At 41.8% G+C, this 12,274-nt stretch overlaps 1 non-coding gene across 1 annotated transcript; it reads right to left on the bottom strand.

Annotated features, from left to right (window-relative positions):
- Window positions 1–10,875: 10,875 nt before the first annotated feature.
- TRNAM-CAU (transfer RNA methionine (anticodon CAU)) lies at window positions 10,876–10,948 on the bottom strand. The gene has a single exon. It is a non-coding gene; the product is annotated as a tRNA-Met (tRNA).
- Between the last annotated feature and the right edge of the window lie 1,326 nt (window positions 10,949–12,274).

Genomic DNA, 12,274 nt, shown 5'->3' on the forward strand with positions numbered 1-12,274 from the left:
GGAGAGAACAGGGCTAAGGATAAAAAATGGGGAGAGTCCATACTGAAGGTGCAGGAAGAGGGAAAATAATCCAGACAAGGTGATTGAGAAAGTTCAGCCCAAGAGGCAGGAAGTAATCGGGAAAGTGAGGAGTAATCGGGAAAGTCTTAAGGGAGGGCAGGATATAAGGAGGCAGAGGAAGGCAAGCTCCAGAGTTAGAAGATCCATAAGACAAACACATCATGAGGTCCCATCCAGCAATTATGTGGAGACCTCCCAACCTTACTTCTGTATCAGTAACATTTCTGATAAAATTATAAAGGGGAAGAGAGTCTTCTCTGCTTTCCAATTGCTTTCTGTTCTCTTTTGTTGTTGGTCAGTCACTAAGTCATGTCTGATCCTTTGCAACTCCATGGACTGCAGCATGCCAGGCTTTCCTGTCCTTCACAATCTCCCCGAGTTTGCTCAAACTCATGTCCATTGAGTCGGTGATGCCATTCAACCATCTCATTCTCGGTCGCTCCCTTCTCTTCCTGCCCTCAGTCTTTGCCAGCATCAGGGTCTTTTCCAATGGGTCAACCCTTTGCATCAGGTGGCCAAAGTATTAGAGCTTCAGCATTAGTCCTTCCAATGAATCTTCAGAGTTGATTTCCTTTAGGATTGACTGGTCTGAACTCCTTGCTGTCCAAGGGGCTCTCAAGAGTCTTCTCCAGCACCACAATTTGAAAGCATCAATTCTTTGGCACTCAGCCTTCTTTATGATCCAGTTCTCACATCTGTATATGACTACTGAAAAAACCATAGCTTTGATTACACAGATCTTTGTCGGCAAAGTGATGTCTCTGCTTTTTAATACACTGTCTAAGTTTATGATAGCTTTCCTTCCAAAGAACAAGCATCTTTTAATTTCATGGCTGCAATCACCATCTGCAGTGATTTTCGAGCCCCAAAAGATAAACTCTGTCACTATTTCCACTTCTTCTCCACCTATTTTCCATAAATTGATGGGATGGGATGCCATGATCTTAGTTTTTTGAATGTTGAGTTTTAAGCCAACTTTTTCCACTCTCCTCTTTCACCCTCATCAAGAGGCTCTTTAGTTCCTCTTTGGTTTCTGCCATTTTGACCAACAAATAGTCCATAAGCCAATGAACCCTTCTATCAGATTGGACCCCCAATGACAAACTCTGCCTTAAGAAATTCTCCCCTTCTTCAGCTTCTGTGATTTGCCCTTTGTGGTTTTCTCCCCACACCTCCCTCTCTCTTACCTGCTCCCTTCCCCAGCTTTCTCCTTCTCTTCGTGCTCTCACCCCTTCTCTGCAGGCATGCCTCAAGGCTCAGTGTTCACTCCGTTGGTCTCGTTCTACTCTCCTGGCATAATTCTGCTGGACTGATTTCACTTCCTTCTTCAGTGATCATTTTTTGGCTGATATTTCCTGGAAACCACAAAACATTGCTATTGTCATTGTTCAATAAATCACTGCAGGGAGAGAATTGTTAGAAGTACACATCCTACATCCAGAATCACAGATACACAGGCTGTACATACCTCATCCATTATGCCCCTGTTCTCTTTTTCTATTATTATTTTCAAGCAGCTCTAGGCAGCTTTGTGATTCCGAGCTTCTGGGACCATTGGCAGGAATAATAATGACTTATCCAACTGCAGCAACAAATCCAACCACACAACCAACATTTCTGCAAGTGACTTGGAAATTATGTATGGCTCTGCCTTCGAAAACTCACCCTGAGAATATACCAGACCTGCCAAGAAGTTACACTGTCAGCACCAGTCATGCAAGTGGGTAACACAGCATTAGCCTCTTATTTCTATGAAAAGTAGTTCTATAATTTTATCATATTTCATTGATTCTAAGACTTACCTACTTTTCACATGATTACTTCTCAGAAATTGAAATGCATCTTACAACTATAGTCAGCAGCACTTTTTTTTGCTATTAGAACATGAAATAATGATATGTGTTACAAGCTGTAGTCTTAAAGAGTTGATGGGATTGGGGTAATTGAAGAATAAGATGCAAAAGTAAATTAGTTTCATTCTGGGAGACAATAAGCACTGTGATTAAAAGGTAGGTTTAGAAATCACAGATTGGGTTTAAACTCCAGTGTTGACACTTACTAGCTCTAAGAATATGTGAAAGTTGCTTAATCTCTCTGAGTCTCCATTTCGCAACATGAAATTGGACTAAGGGACTAACAATATTTACCCCACAGGGTTTTGTGAGGTTGAAATGCTATTGTATGATGTGCTTAACTGTGCCTGGCACCTGGTAAATGCTCAGAACATCAGCTACATTCTATTCCTCTTACTTTTTCAAAAAGAAAAGAGGCAAGAAGCATAGGCACAGTATTAGATCCTTATTTTGAATGAATTAGGGAAACAACTCATTACAATCATGTAAGAGAAAGAATAAATAAATAGCCTGCGATTCAGAGTTGAATCAACAGGCTAAGCAGATTCTCATACTTATAAATCATAAGCAAAGCTTCTACAGGTGACAGGCAGATCATGGTGCCCCTACCTCACACTGTTTACAGTCGGAAAAGTGCGTTTTACATACGAAACCCAAATTCACCCTGTAGGAGGTCCACCATCGCTCCATGAGAGCCCTCTCTGCTTCTGCAGCTACCAAGGTAATCATCTTAGTCAAAGTGAGATATTTACCAAAAATACGTGGTTTTTCTTTTAAGGAAGAAATTACAAAGTGCTCTAAGATATAGTCTGGGGCTTCCCTGATGGCTCAATGGTAAAGAATCCACCTGCAAATACAGGTGACATGAGTTCGGTCCTTGGTCAGGGAAGATCCCACATTGCCAGGAAGCAACTAAGTCCATACACCACAACTGTTAAGCCTGCGCTCTACAGCCTGGGAGCTGCAACTACCGAAGGCTACATGCCCTAGAGCCCATGCTCCACAACAAGAGAAGCCACTGCAATGAGAAGCCTGAGCACCGTGACTAGAGAGTAGCCCCACTCTTTGCAACTAGAGAAAAGCCCGTGCAGCAACAAAGACCCAGCACAGCCAAAAATAAAATAAAGATATGGTCTGATTTTAGTAAGTATACATATGTTCATAGAAAAAGCACTGAAAAGATACATATCAAGTTGCTAACTGGATAGCACACTTGTGAAATTTTTGTGTTTTCTTTTCACTCTATTTTGTTCTTTAAAAAAATTTTTTTGTATTCACTGCTTTTAAATTTCTTAATAATTGAAATGAGTCACCTTTGTAAAACATTTTTTCTTAATCTTAAAAGAAAAAGAAGTGATCTGTTTTCAATAGGGTTTAGGAAATATTCTCTGTAGCCAATGTCCCAGAGGTTATTTTTGTGAATTTAAACACACATAGGAGAAATTGTATTTCTTATGAAGTCTTTTCAAAAGAGTCCCCAAAAGGCTTTGTAGGACCGACACACAGTGGTGATACATTCATACTAACTAATGAAAAGTCCACTCTAGCAATTCACAGGAAAACAGGACTTTCTAAGCAGGCATAAGTGAACCCAGTGTAGAAGAGACAAGATAATCAGCTTACACAAACACAGCTTGTGATAACTGTTTTCTTTTGCAATGAAGAACTGTCCTTATAAAATTACAGAGCAATGCAAAGCAACATTAATATCTGTCATCCAGCATGTCTTAGCAAATAGACAAACAGCAGTAGTGGAAACCAAGAAATGAGCTTCTTTTCTAATCTTGTCTGTGTTAGTTCACGTGTGGGCTAAGCTGCTATAACAAAGAGACTCTAAAATGATGACTCAAACAGTGAGAACTAGATTGTATAGCCCCACCTGCTGCAAAAAAGGCTGGTCCCCATCATCTCTACCTGCTAAAAGTTCAGGAAGAGGGGGGTACACAACAAAAAGAAAAGGGGTACTTGTTGCTGTTGTTCAGTTGTTAAGTCATGTACCAACTCTTTGCAACCTTATGGACTGCAGCACGCCAGGCTTCCCTGTCCTTCACTAGCTCCTGGAGTTTGCTCAAACTCATGTCCACTGAGTTGGTGATGCCATCCAACCATCTCATCCTCTGTCACTCGTCCGCTTCTCCCCCTGCCCTCAATGTTTCCCAGCATCAGGATCTTTTTCAATGAGTCAGCTTTTCACATCAGGTGGCCAAAATACTGGAGCTGGAGCTTCAGCTTCAGCATCAGTCCTTCCAATGAATATTCAGGGTTGGTTTCCTTTAGGATTGACTGGTTTGATCTGCTTGCTGTCCAAGGAACTCTCAAGAATCTTCTCCAGCACCACGGTTCAAAAGCGTCAATTCTTCAGCACTCAGCCTTCTTTAGGATTCAGTTCTCACGTCTGTACATGACTACTGGAAAAACCATAGCTTTAACTATTGGAGACTAGCAAATAATTGCAATTTCTGCTGCAAGGAGTAATTTTTAATGGCATATTTCTATCTTGAAATTTTGCATTCTTTTCTGTCCACCCACTTTCAGAATAAAACTGATAAATATTTCAGGTGCAGCCGCCAAGCAGCGCTGGCAGCCTCAGGCACCATTTCCTCACTGGGAGAGTCAGGGAACAGACTTTCCCCTCGAGCCTCTCGAGGGAGGGACTCTCTGCCAGCACCTCGATCTCAGCCCAGGGATACTGATTGCAGACTTCTGGCCTCTAGAACTGTGACAGAATACATTCCTGTTGTTTTGAGCCACCTCGGTAACTTTACAGCAGGAAATTAATACAGTGAGTTTATCTTTGACTTCAGTCTTGGAAGTTTTTTCATAGCCACAGCCCTTGGCCATAATGTTCCAACCTGATTCTAGGATTATCCAGACACTGGAGTTAGCAACTTGAATTTAGGGGAGCATTTATCTAAGAAAAATAAATCTCTAACTCTCTCTAGGCAAAAGGAATGGTTATAATTGATATCCAGAGTTTCATAAAAGTCAGAATAAACCCAGGTGCCCTAGCTGGGGAATCTGAGGTTGGAAAGAGGGAAGAAAATTCCCCAAGTTCATTTTCACTCATTATCTCATTCTGTAAATATTCACTGGACACCTGCCATGGGCCAGGCACTGTGCTCTGAACTGGGGAAACAATGATGTATAAGATAAAGTTCCTCGAGGGATGCCATCTAGTTCAGCTTTCAGTGAAAAAGAGAGAAAAAAAGAAAGAAAGCCTAAGATGGAGTAAATAAATTTGAGAAGCCCACTTTATGAAAAGATGCAGAAAAACACACAAAATGCTTTGTTACACCTCTCCAAACATTTTAACATCATAACATTTGTTCATTTTGTCTAATGTTTTATGAAAAAAGAAAACCCGCCTGAATGTGGAAATTAATCCAGGAGAAGGTCAGCATATCACCTGACACAGAAGAGGCCCCCAGGGCAGACACAGAAATGAAACATCCCCAAACACAAGGTATTATGAGGTAACATGAACATGAAGACAGAGCAGATGCATTTGCTTCTATTACCCTGTGTGTTTCGCAAAGGATCTCAAGATCCTATAAAAGATAAAAGCATGTACAGAGTTTCTTAATTTCTAAAGCTGAACTCACTTTAGCAGCTGAATCAAATGAATGAAAAACTAAATCATCACGTTCACCAATCTACATAAAACCATTTTCCTCTATTGAAAGCTTACCGTCATACAAATTTTACTCTAGGTTTAAAAAAATCGGAAGCTGACACAATTATCTTCCTACATGGAGGGCAGAAGAGTCATAATCATCTAGGGGGCAAACCTAAATTACCCAAAGGATTCAGCTACATAATCAAATTATCCAGTTCAAAGGGCAAGCTATATAATTCAAGACCATCAAGGAAAAGAAAAGCTCTGCTGTATTGCCTATAAGTTTCCATGGCTTCATATTTTCCTGTGAAATTGCCTTGATTCTTCCTTTTATTTTGTATCTTTAGACACAATCAGTGAGAATTTTTTTCATTGGAGAGTGGTAAAGTGACAAGCAATCCTGCTAAAGAAATCTAATATCACACATCCTGACAAATCTCTTTGGACTTTCCTCACTTCATTCAGAGATTCAGAAGTGTCTGACAGACTGGCAGGCCAGCCGGCCGGCAAGAATCATTTGCCTGAGGGCCTGAATAGCTTCCTGGGAAATTCTACCACCCAAGGGAAGCGCACAAAGGTCAGTCGTAAGCTTGGCCCAGGAAAAAAGCCTCCCCGGTCCCGGAGGAAGGGTGATTCTGAGTGCAGCCCTGGTCTGTGAATTAGATTTGTCCAGCAGCCCAGCCCTCACAGTCTCAGAATCCCAGAGAGGTACAGAAAGAAAGCTAAAAAAAAAAAAAAAAAAAAAAAAAAGCCACAGCAGCATTTTTAGCTAGAATTTGCTGATCAACTGTAACATTACTAAAAAGGAGTAGCCAGATATTAATATTATGCTCCTAATGAGAGGCATTCAGAACTGTTCTGCACTATCTATAAAGTATTCTCACCCCTCAAAATAATAACAATAACTGAAGCAGAATCAAATCAAGCCTCTGGACCTCATTATGACCAATTTCCAGGAAACTCAGGGAACAGAGGAGAATTTTGAACTGCACCCTGATGGTACAAGCGGCCAAATCCAATATGTGGAAAATTCCATGGGAAAAATGAGCAGTTTCCTTCAACAAATACATAGTTTTTGAAAGGAGTAAGTGAGAACTATTGTTGATGGCTCAAGAGACTCAAGTTGTTGTTGTTCAGTCCCTCAGTCGTGTCTGACTCATTGTGACCCCATGGACTGCAGCATACTAGGCGTCCCTGTCCATCACCAACTCCCATAGCTTGCTCAAACTCATGTCTGTCAAGTCGTTGATGCCATCCAACCATCTCATCCTCTGTGGCCCCTTCCCCTCTCGCCTTCTATCTTTCCCAGCATCAGGGTCTTTTCTAATGAGTCAGTTCTTCGTATTAGGTGGCCAAAGTATTGGAGCTTCAGCTTCAGCATCAGTCCTTCCAATGAATATTCAGGACTGATTTCCTTTAGGATGGACAGGTTTGATCTCGCAGTCCAAGGGACTCTCAAGAGTCTTCTCCAGCACCACAGTTCAAAAGCATCAATTCTTCGGCACTCAGCCTTCTTATGGTCCAACTCTCGCATCTACACATGACTACTGGAAAAACCACAGCTTTGGCTAGACAGACCTTTGTTGGCCAAGTAATGTCTCTGCTTTTTAATATGCTGCCTAGATTTATCATAGTTTTTCTTCCAAGGAGCAAGCGTCTTTTAATTTCATGGCTGCAGCCACCATGTGTAGTGATTTTGGAGCCCAAGAAAATAAAGTGTCTCACTGTTTCCATTGTGACTCCAACTATTTGCCATGAAGTGATGGGACCAGATGCCATGATCTTCGCTTTTTGAATGTTGAGTTTTAAGCTAGGTTTTTCACTCTCCTCTTTCACTTTCATCAAGAAGCTCTTTAGTTCCTCTTCCCTTTCTACCATACGGGTGGTGTCATCTGCATATCTGGGGTTATTGGTATTTCTCCTGGCAGTCTTGATTCCAGCTTTTGTTTCATCCAGAGAGTAAAGTGAAGTGAAGTGAAAGTTGCTCAGTTGTATCTGACTCTTTGAGACCCCATGGTCTATACAGTTCATGGAATTCTCCAGGCCAGAATACTGGAGTGGGAAGCCTTTCCCTTCTCCAGGAGATCTTCCCAATCCAGGGATCGAACCCAGGTCTCCTGCATTGCAGGCAGATTCTTTACCAGCTGAGCCACTCAAGAGACACAACCAAACATACATGTGGACCTTCTTTAGATCCTGTTTCAAACAAACCATCAATACAAAGACGTTCTTGAGACACGGGGAAAACTGAACATGGACTGAAAATACATAGAGAGTATATAAGGAATATATCTATTATTAAATACTTATTATTTTTAATCTTTTAAATATGATAATGGTGTGCTCATATTAGGGAAAGAGGTCCTTCCCTTTTAAAGATAATAATGAAGCACTTAAGGGTAGCTCAGCTGGTAAAGAATCTGCCTGCTATGTGAGAGACCTGGGTTTGATCCCTGGGTTGGGAAGTTCCCCTGGAGAAGGGAGAGGCTACCCACTCCAGTATTCTAGCCTGGAGAATTCCATGGACTTTATAGTCCATAGGGTCAAAAAGAGTCGGACACGACTGAGCGACTTTCACTTGTACTAAGGGTAAAATAATTTGATGTCTGGGATTTGCTTTAAATATCCCATTGGCGGCGGGACACTTTCTTAGTGGTGTGGTGGAGCAGAATCTATCTGCTAGTGTAGGGGACATGGGTTCAATCCCTGATCCAGGAAGATTCCACACGCCATGGAGCAACTAAGCCCATGCACCACAACTGCTAAGCTCTCTCCTAAGGTACCCTTCTGAACTGCCTTCCATGCCCAGCTCAAATCCTGCATGCAGGCATGCTCAGTCATGTCCAACTCTTTTGCAATCCCATGGACTATATATAGCCTGCCAGCCTCCTCTGTCCATGGAATTTCCCAGGCAAAAATACTGGAGTAGGTTGCCATTTCCTCCTCTAGGGGATCTTACCAAATCAGGGATCAAACCCACATCTCTTGGGTCTCCTGCATTGGCAGGTGGTTTCTTTACCTGGGAAGCTGTGCATCCTTCTTTAAAACTTTAGATAGTCCCCAGATACCATGAGCCTCTTCCCCTTCTCTGGACTCTCCTAGCACACATCTGTTGACATTTGTCATAGCTCAGTTTTTTTCCTTGGCTAATTTCTTAGTGTTTTGCATCCTTAGTGGGTTTTAAGGCTCTCATATAGCAGGACACACAGTGGGTTTTTTAATTCTCTCTTTTTTGTTGTTGTTGTTGATTATTTAACTGGAGTATGATTGCTTTATAGGGCTCTGCTGGTGGCTCAGACAGTAAAGAATCTGCCTGCAATGCAGGAGACACAGGAGATGCAAGGTTCGATTCCTGGGTTGGGAAGATCCCCTGGAGAAGGAAATGGCAATCCACTCCAGTATCCTCGCCTAGAGAATTCCATGGACAGAGGAGCCTGGTGGGCTATAGTCCATGAGTCACAAAGAGTCAGACATGACTGAACGACTAACACACTAATACACACAATTGCTTCACAATGTTCTGTAAGTTTTTGCAACACAACAAAGTGAACTAGTTATGGGTTCACATGTATCTCCTCCCTTTTAGACCTCCCTCACACCCCACCCCATCCTACCCATCTAGGTCATCACAGAACACCGGGCTGAGCTCCCTGTGCTATAAAGCAGCTTCCCATTAGCTATCTATTTTATGCATGGTAGTATATATATATATATATATGTCAATGCTACTCTCTCAATTTGGTTTTTTTGTTTTTTGTTTTATGTGTGTGTGTTTTTTGGTTGGCTACTGCTATTTTTTTTTTTTTTTTTTTTGCTTCATTGCATGGTTTGCAGAACCTTAGTTCCCTGATCAGTGAAACCCCCAAATCCTAACCACTGGACAGCCAGGGACTTCCCAGTTTATTATTCTCTTGATGGAACAACTTCACCCCAGAATCTCTCCTAAATAATCTTGAGTAACTAGTATATCATGGAGATGTCTCTTTAAAAGCCCTGACCTAACATATAACATGTTGAAACAAGAATCTGGAAACCTGAGCTAGTCCTTGCATTAGTCAGAGGTGCAAGTGACAGAAAATTTGGAATGTACTGATTCAAATTACTGGAAAGTTGAGGTGTAAATTCAGAGACCTAATGGGATTTTCACTTCCCTCTCCCCCTCTCCTTTTTCCATCTCTAAGCTCTGCTATTTGTAACAGACTCAGTTATTTTCAGCCAAGCTTAGAAAGCCTGAAAGAGAAGTAATTTTTTTCTTGCAACATGCCTATAGATAAACCTCAATGAAAGATTCTGATTGGTCCAGATTTCAATTCAGTGTTCATCCTGCAGCCACTCACAGTGGTTAGAGCAATGGGGCACTACAGTTGGCCAGATCTGGATCACATGTGGTCCCTGTGGCCAGTGGATAAGCAGACCCATGAGAACTTAATGAACTTAGTTCTTAATGTCAGTCCCCTGGGTGACTGACAGTTCCTCAGGGGAAGGTAACCAAAAGAATGGGGAAAGGAATGCTGAGAAGAATCCTTCCATCCCCACCCTCACCTCCAAAACTGACCTCAACCACAGCTCTAGTTCTCAGCTGACAAATGGTCCTGGGCCCGTTGTTTAATAATAATTTAATAATTGTCACATTTTGTTGCATTCTTACTATGTATCAGATAATATGTCAGAACTTTGTGATATAAGTATGTGTACATTTATAAAGGAATATAATGTTTAGGCATTTATCTCTAACCCTGTGGACAAGGCTAATGTTATTAGGCTCATTTCACAGTTGAAAAAACAAAGATTTAAATAGTCCAGAGAACCTGTGTCTTAGTTCAAAGGTTGCTATAACAAAGTACCACAGACTGGGTGGGGTGGGGGTTGGAGGTTTATAAATAACAGATGTTTATTTCTGAGGGCTTCCCTTATGGCTCAGCTGGTAAAGAATTTGCCTGCAATGTGGGAGACCTGGATTCGATCCCTGGCGTGGGAAGATCCCCTGGAGAAGAAAAAGGCTACCCACACCAGTATTCTGGCCTGGAGAATTCCATGGACTGTATAGTCCATGGGGTCACAAAGAGTTGGACACGACTGAGCGACTTTCACTTTCTTATTTCTCAAATTCTGGAGCCTGGAAATCCAAGATCAAAGGGGCAGCATGGTGAAGTCCTGGTGACAGCCCTCTTCCAGTTGCAGAATACTGCTTCCTGGGTGTATCCTCATAGAAAGCAGAAAGAGAGCGAACTCTCTCTTGACTCTTTTTTATTTTTTTGGCTTCACCAGGTCTTCATTGTAGCATGTGGGATCTTCAGTCTTCATTGCAGCATACAGGATTTTTTAGTTGCAGCATGTGGGATCTATTTCCCCGACCAGGGCTCGAACCGGGGCCCTCTGCATTATGAGTGCAGAGTCTTAGCCACTGGACCACCAGGGAAGTCCCTCTCTTGACTCTTAAAAGGCACTAATCCTGTTCTGAGGGCTCCACTCTCACAACCTCATCTAATCCTAACCACCTCCCAAAGGCCCCCCTCCTAATGCCATTGCTTTGGGAGGCAGTATATCATGTTGTAATATGTGAATTTTGAGGGGATACATTCAATCCATAACAAACTGCTCAATGCCACCTACAAGCTTTACAATTGCATGTTTGTGCTTCGATTTCTGTGTGGAGGTTCTTAACATCTCTCAGCCTCACAGAGATGTTTTAAACGTAAAAAAGAAGTATGCCAAAGTTTTTGAGAGACACTCCTTCCTCCAGCACTCCTGCCCCTGCATCTTCCCAAGGCTTCAAGGCCACCTCCTCCAGAGCTCGCCTGACTCCTCCATTGATGGGAGGGATGCTCCTTACCCTGGGTCCCCTGGCAGCACACCCACAGTGCTCCTGGGTGTACCACCTTCCCTTCCGTATCACGGCCAGGGACATTCACTCCTCTATTAACCAATAAGCTATTGAGAGAGGGAAACATCTCTCATTTAATTTCATATATAGCATGTATTTAATCCATCCATGAAAGGTGTTTTGGGTTGTTTCTTTCAGCCACACCCAGAGCAGCACACAAAATCTTAGTTCGCCAACCAGGGATCAAACCCATTGCCCCTGCAGTAGAAGTGCAGAGTCTTAACTACTAGACCACCAGGGAAATCCCTTTGATGGGTTTTAAATAAACACGTTAAAAATGTTAAAATTAATACTTTTTAAAATTAATTGATATGTAAGTGAGAAGTTCCCCTTAAATTCAAGGCACAACTGTTTGAGTTTTAAATAAAAGCACAAATGTACACTATAGGAGTACTGATCCACTGATCCATTTGCTCCTGATCCACAACAAAACTTGTTAAGAAATTGAGAATAAGTATGTAGTAACTTTTAGAACAATTTGGTAGATTATGTCTGTCTGTTTAATTAATAATAAAGAAAAAGTTAGACTTGTATTCTGTATGTCTTTGCTTTTTAGATGTATTTTTCTAACAATTCATTTTTACTGTAGTTTATAAACAGTGCAAAATGGACTGGGAGGTAAAAAATAATAATAATTCTTCGCCAGAGATAATATGAGCAGTGCAATCTTGTCTAAACTCTTACTGGCCAACCAGCCTCTCAAGCTTTCTGTAAACATTCAGCCTTCACACCATCGAATTTCCACTTGCAGATTGTTTCCTAACTTAACTATCTGTGTTCTGATCTGGGAAGGTTCTCCAGCTCTGTCAGTGGAGTTGGGGCATGACAGGCTTCAGCAAGGCTGACCTGGGTCTGAGGCTC

This window comes from Dama dama, chromosome 23 (assembly GCF_033118175.1).
Source record: "Dama dama isolate Ldn47 chromosome 23, ASM3311817v1, whole genome shotgun sequence".
Classification (NCBI taxonomy): domain Eukaryota; kingdom Metazoa; phylum Chordata; class Mammalia; order Artiodactyla; family Cervidae; genus Dama; species Dama dama.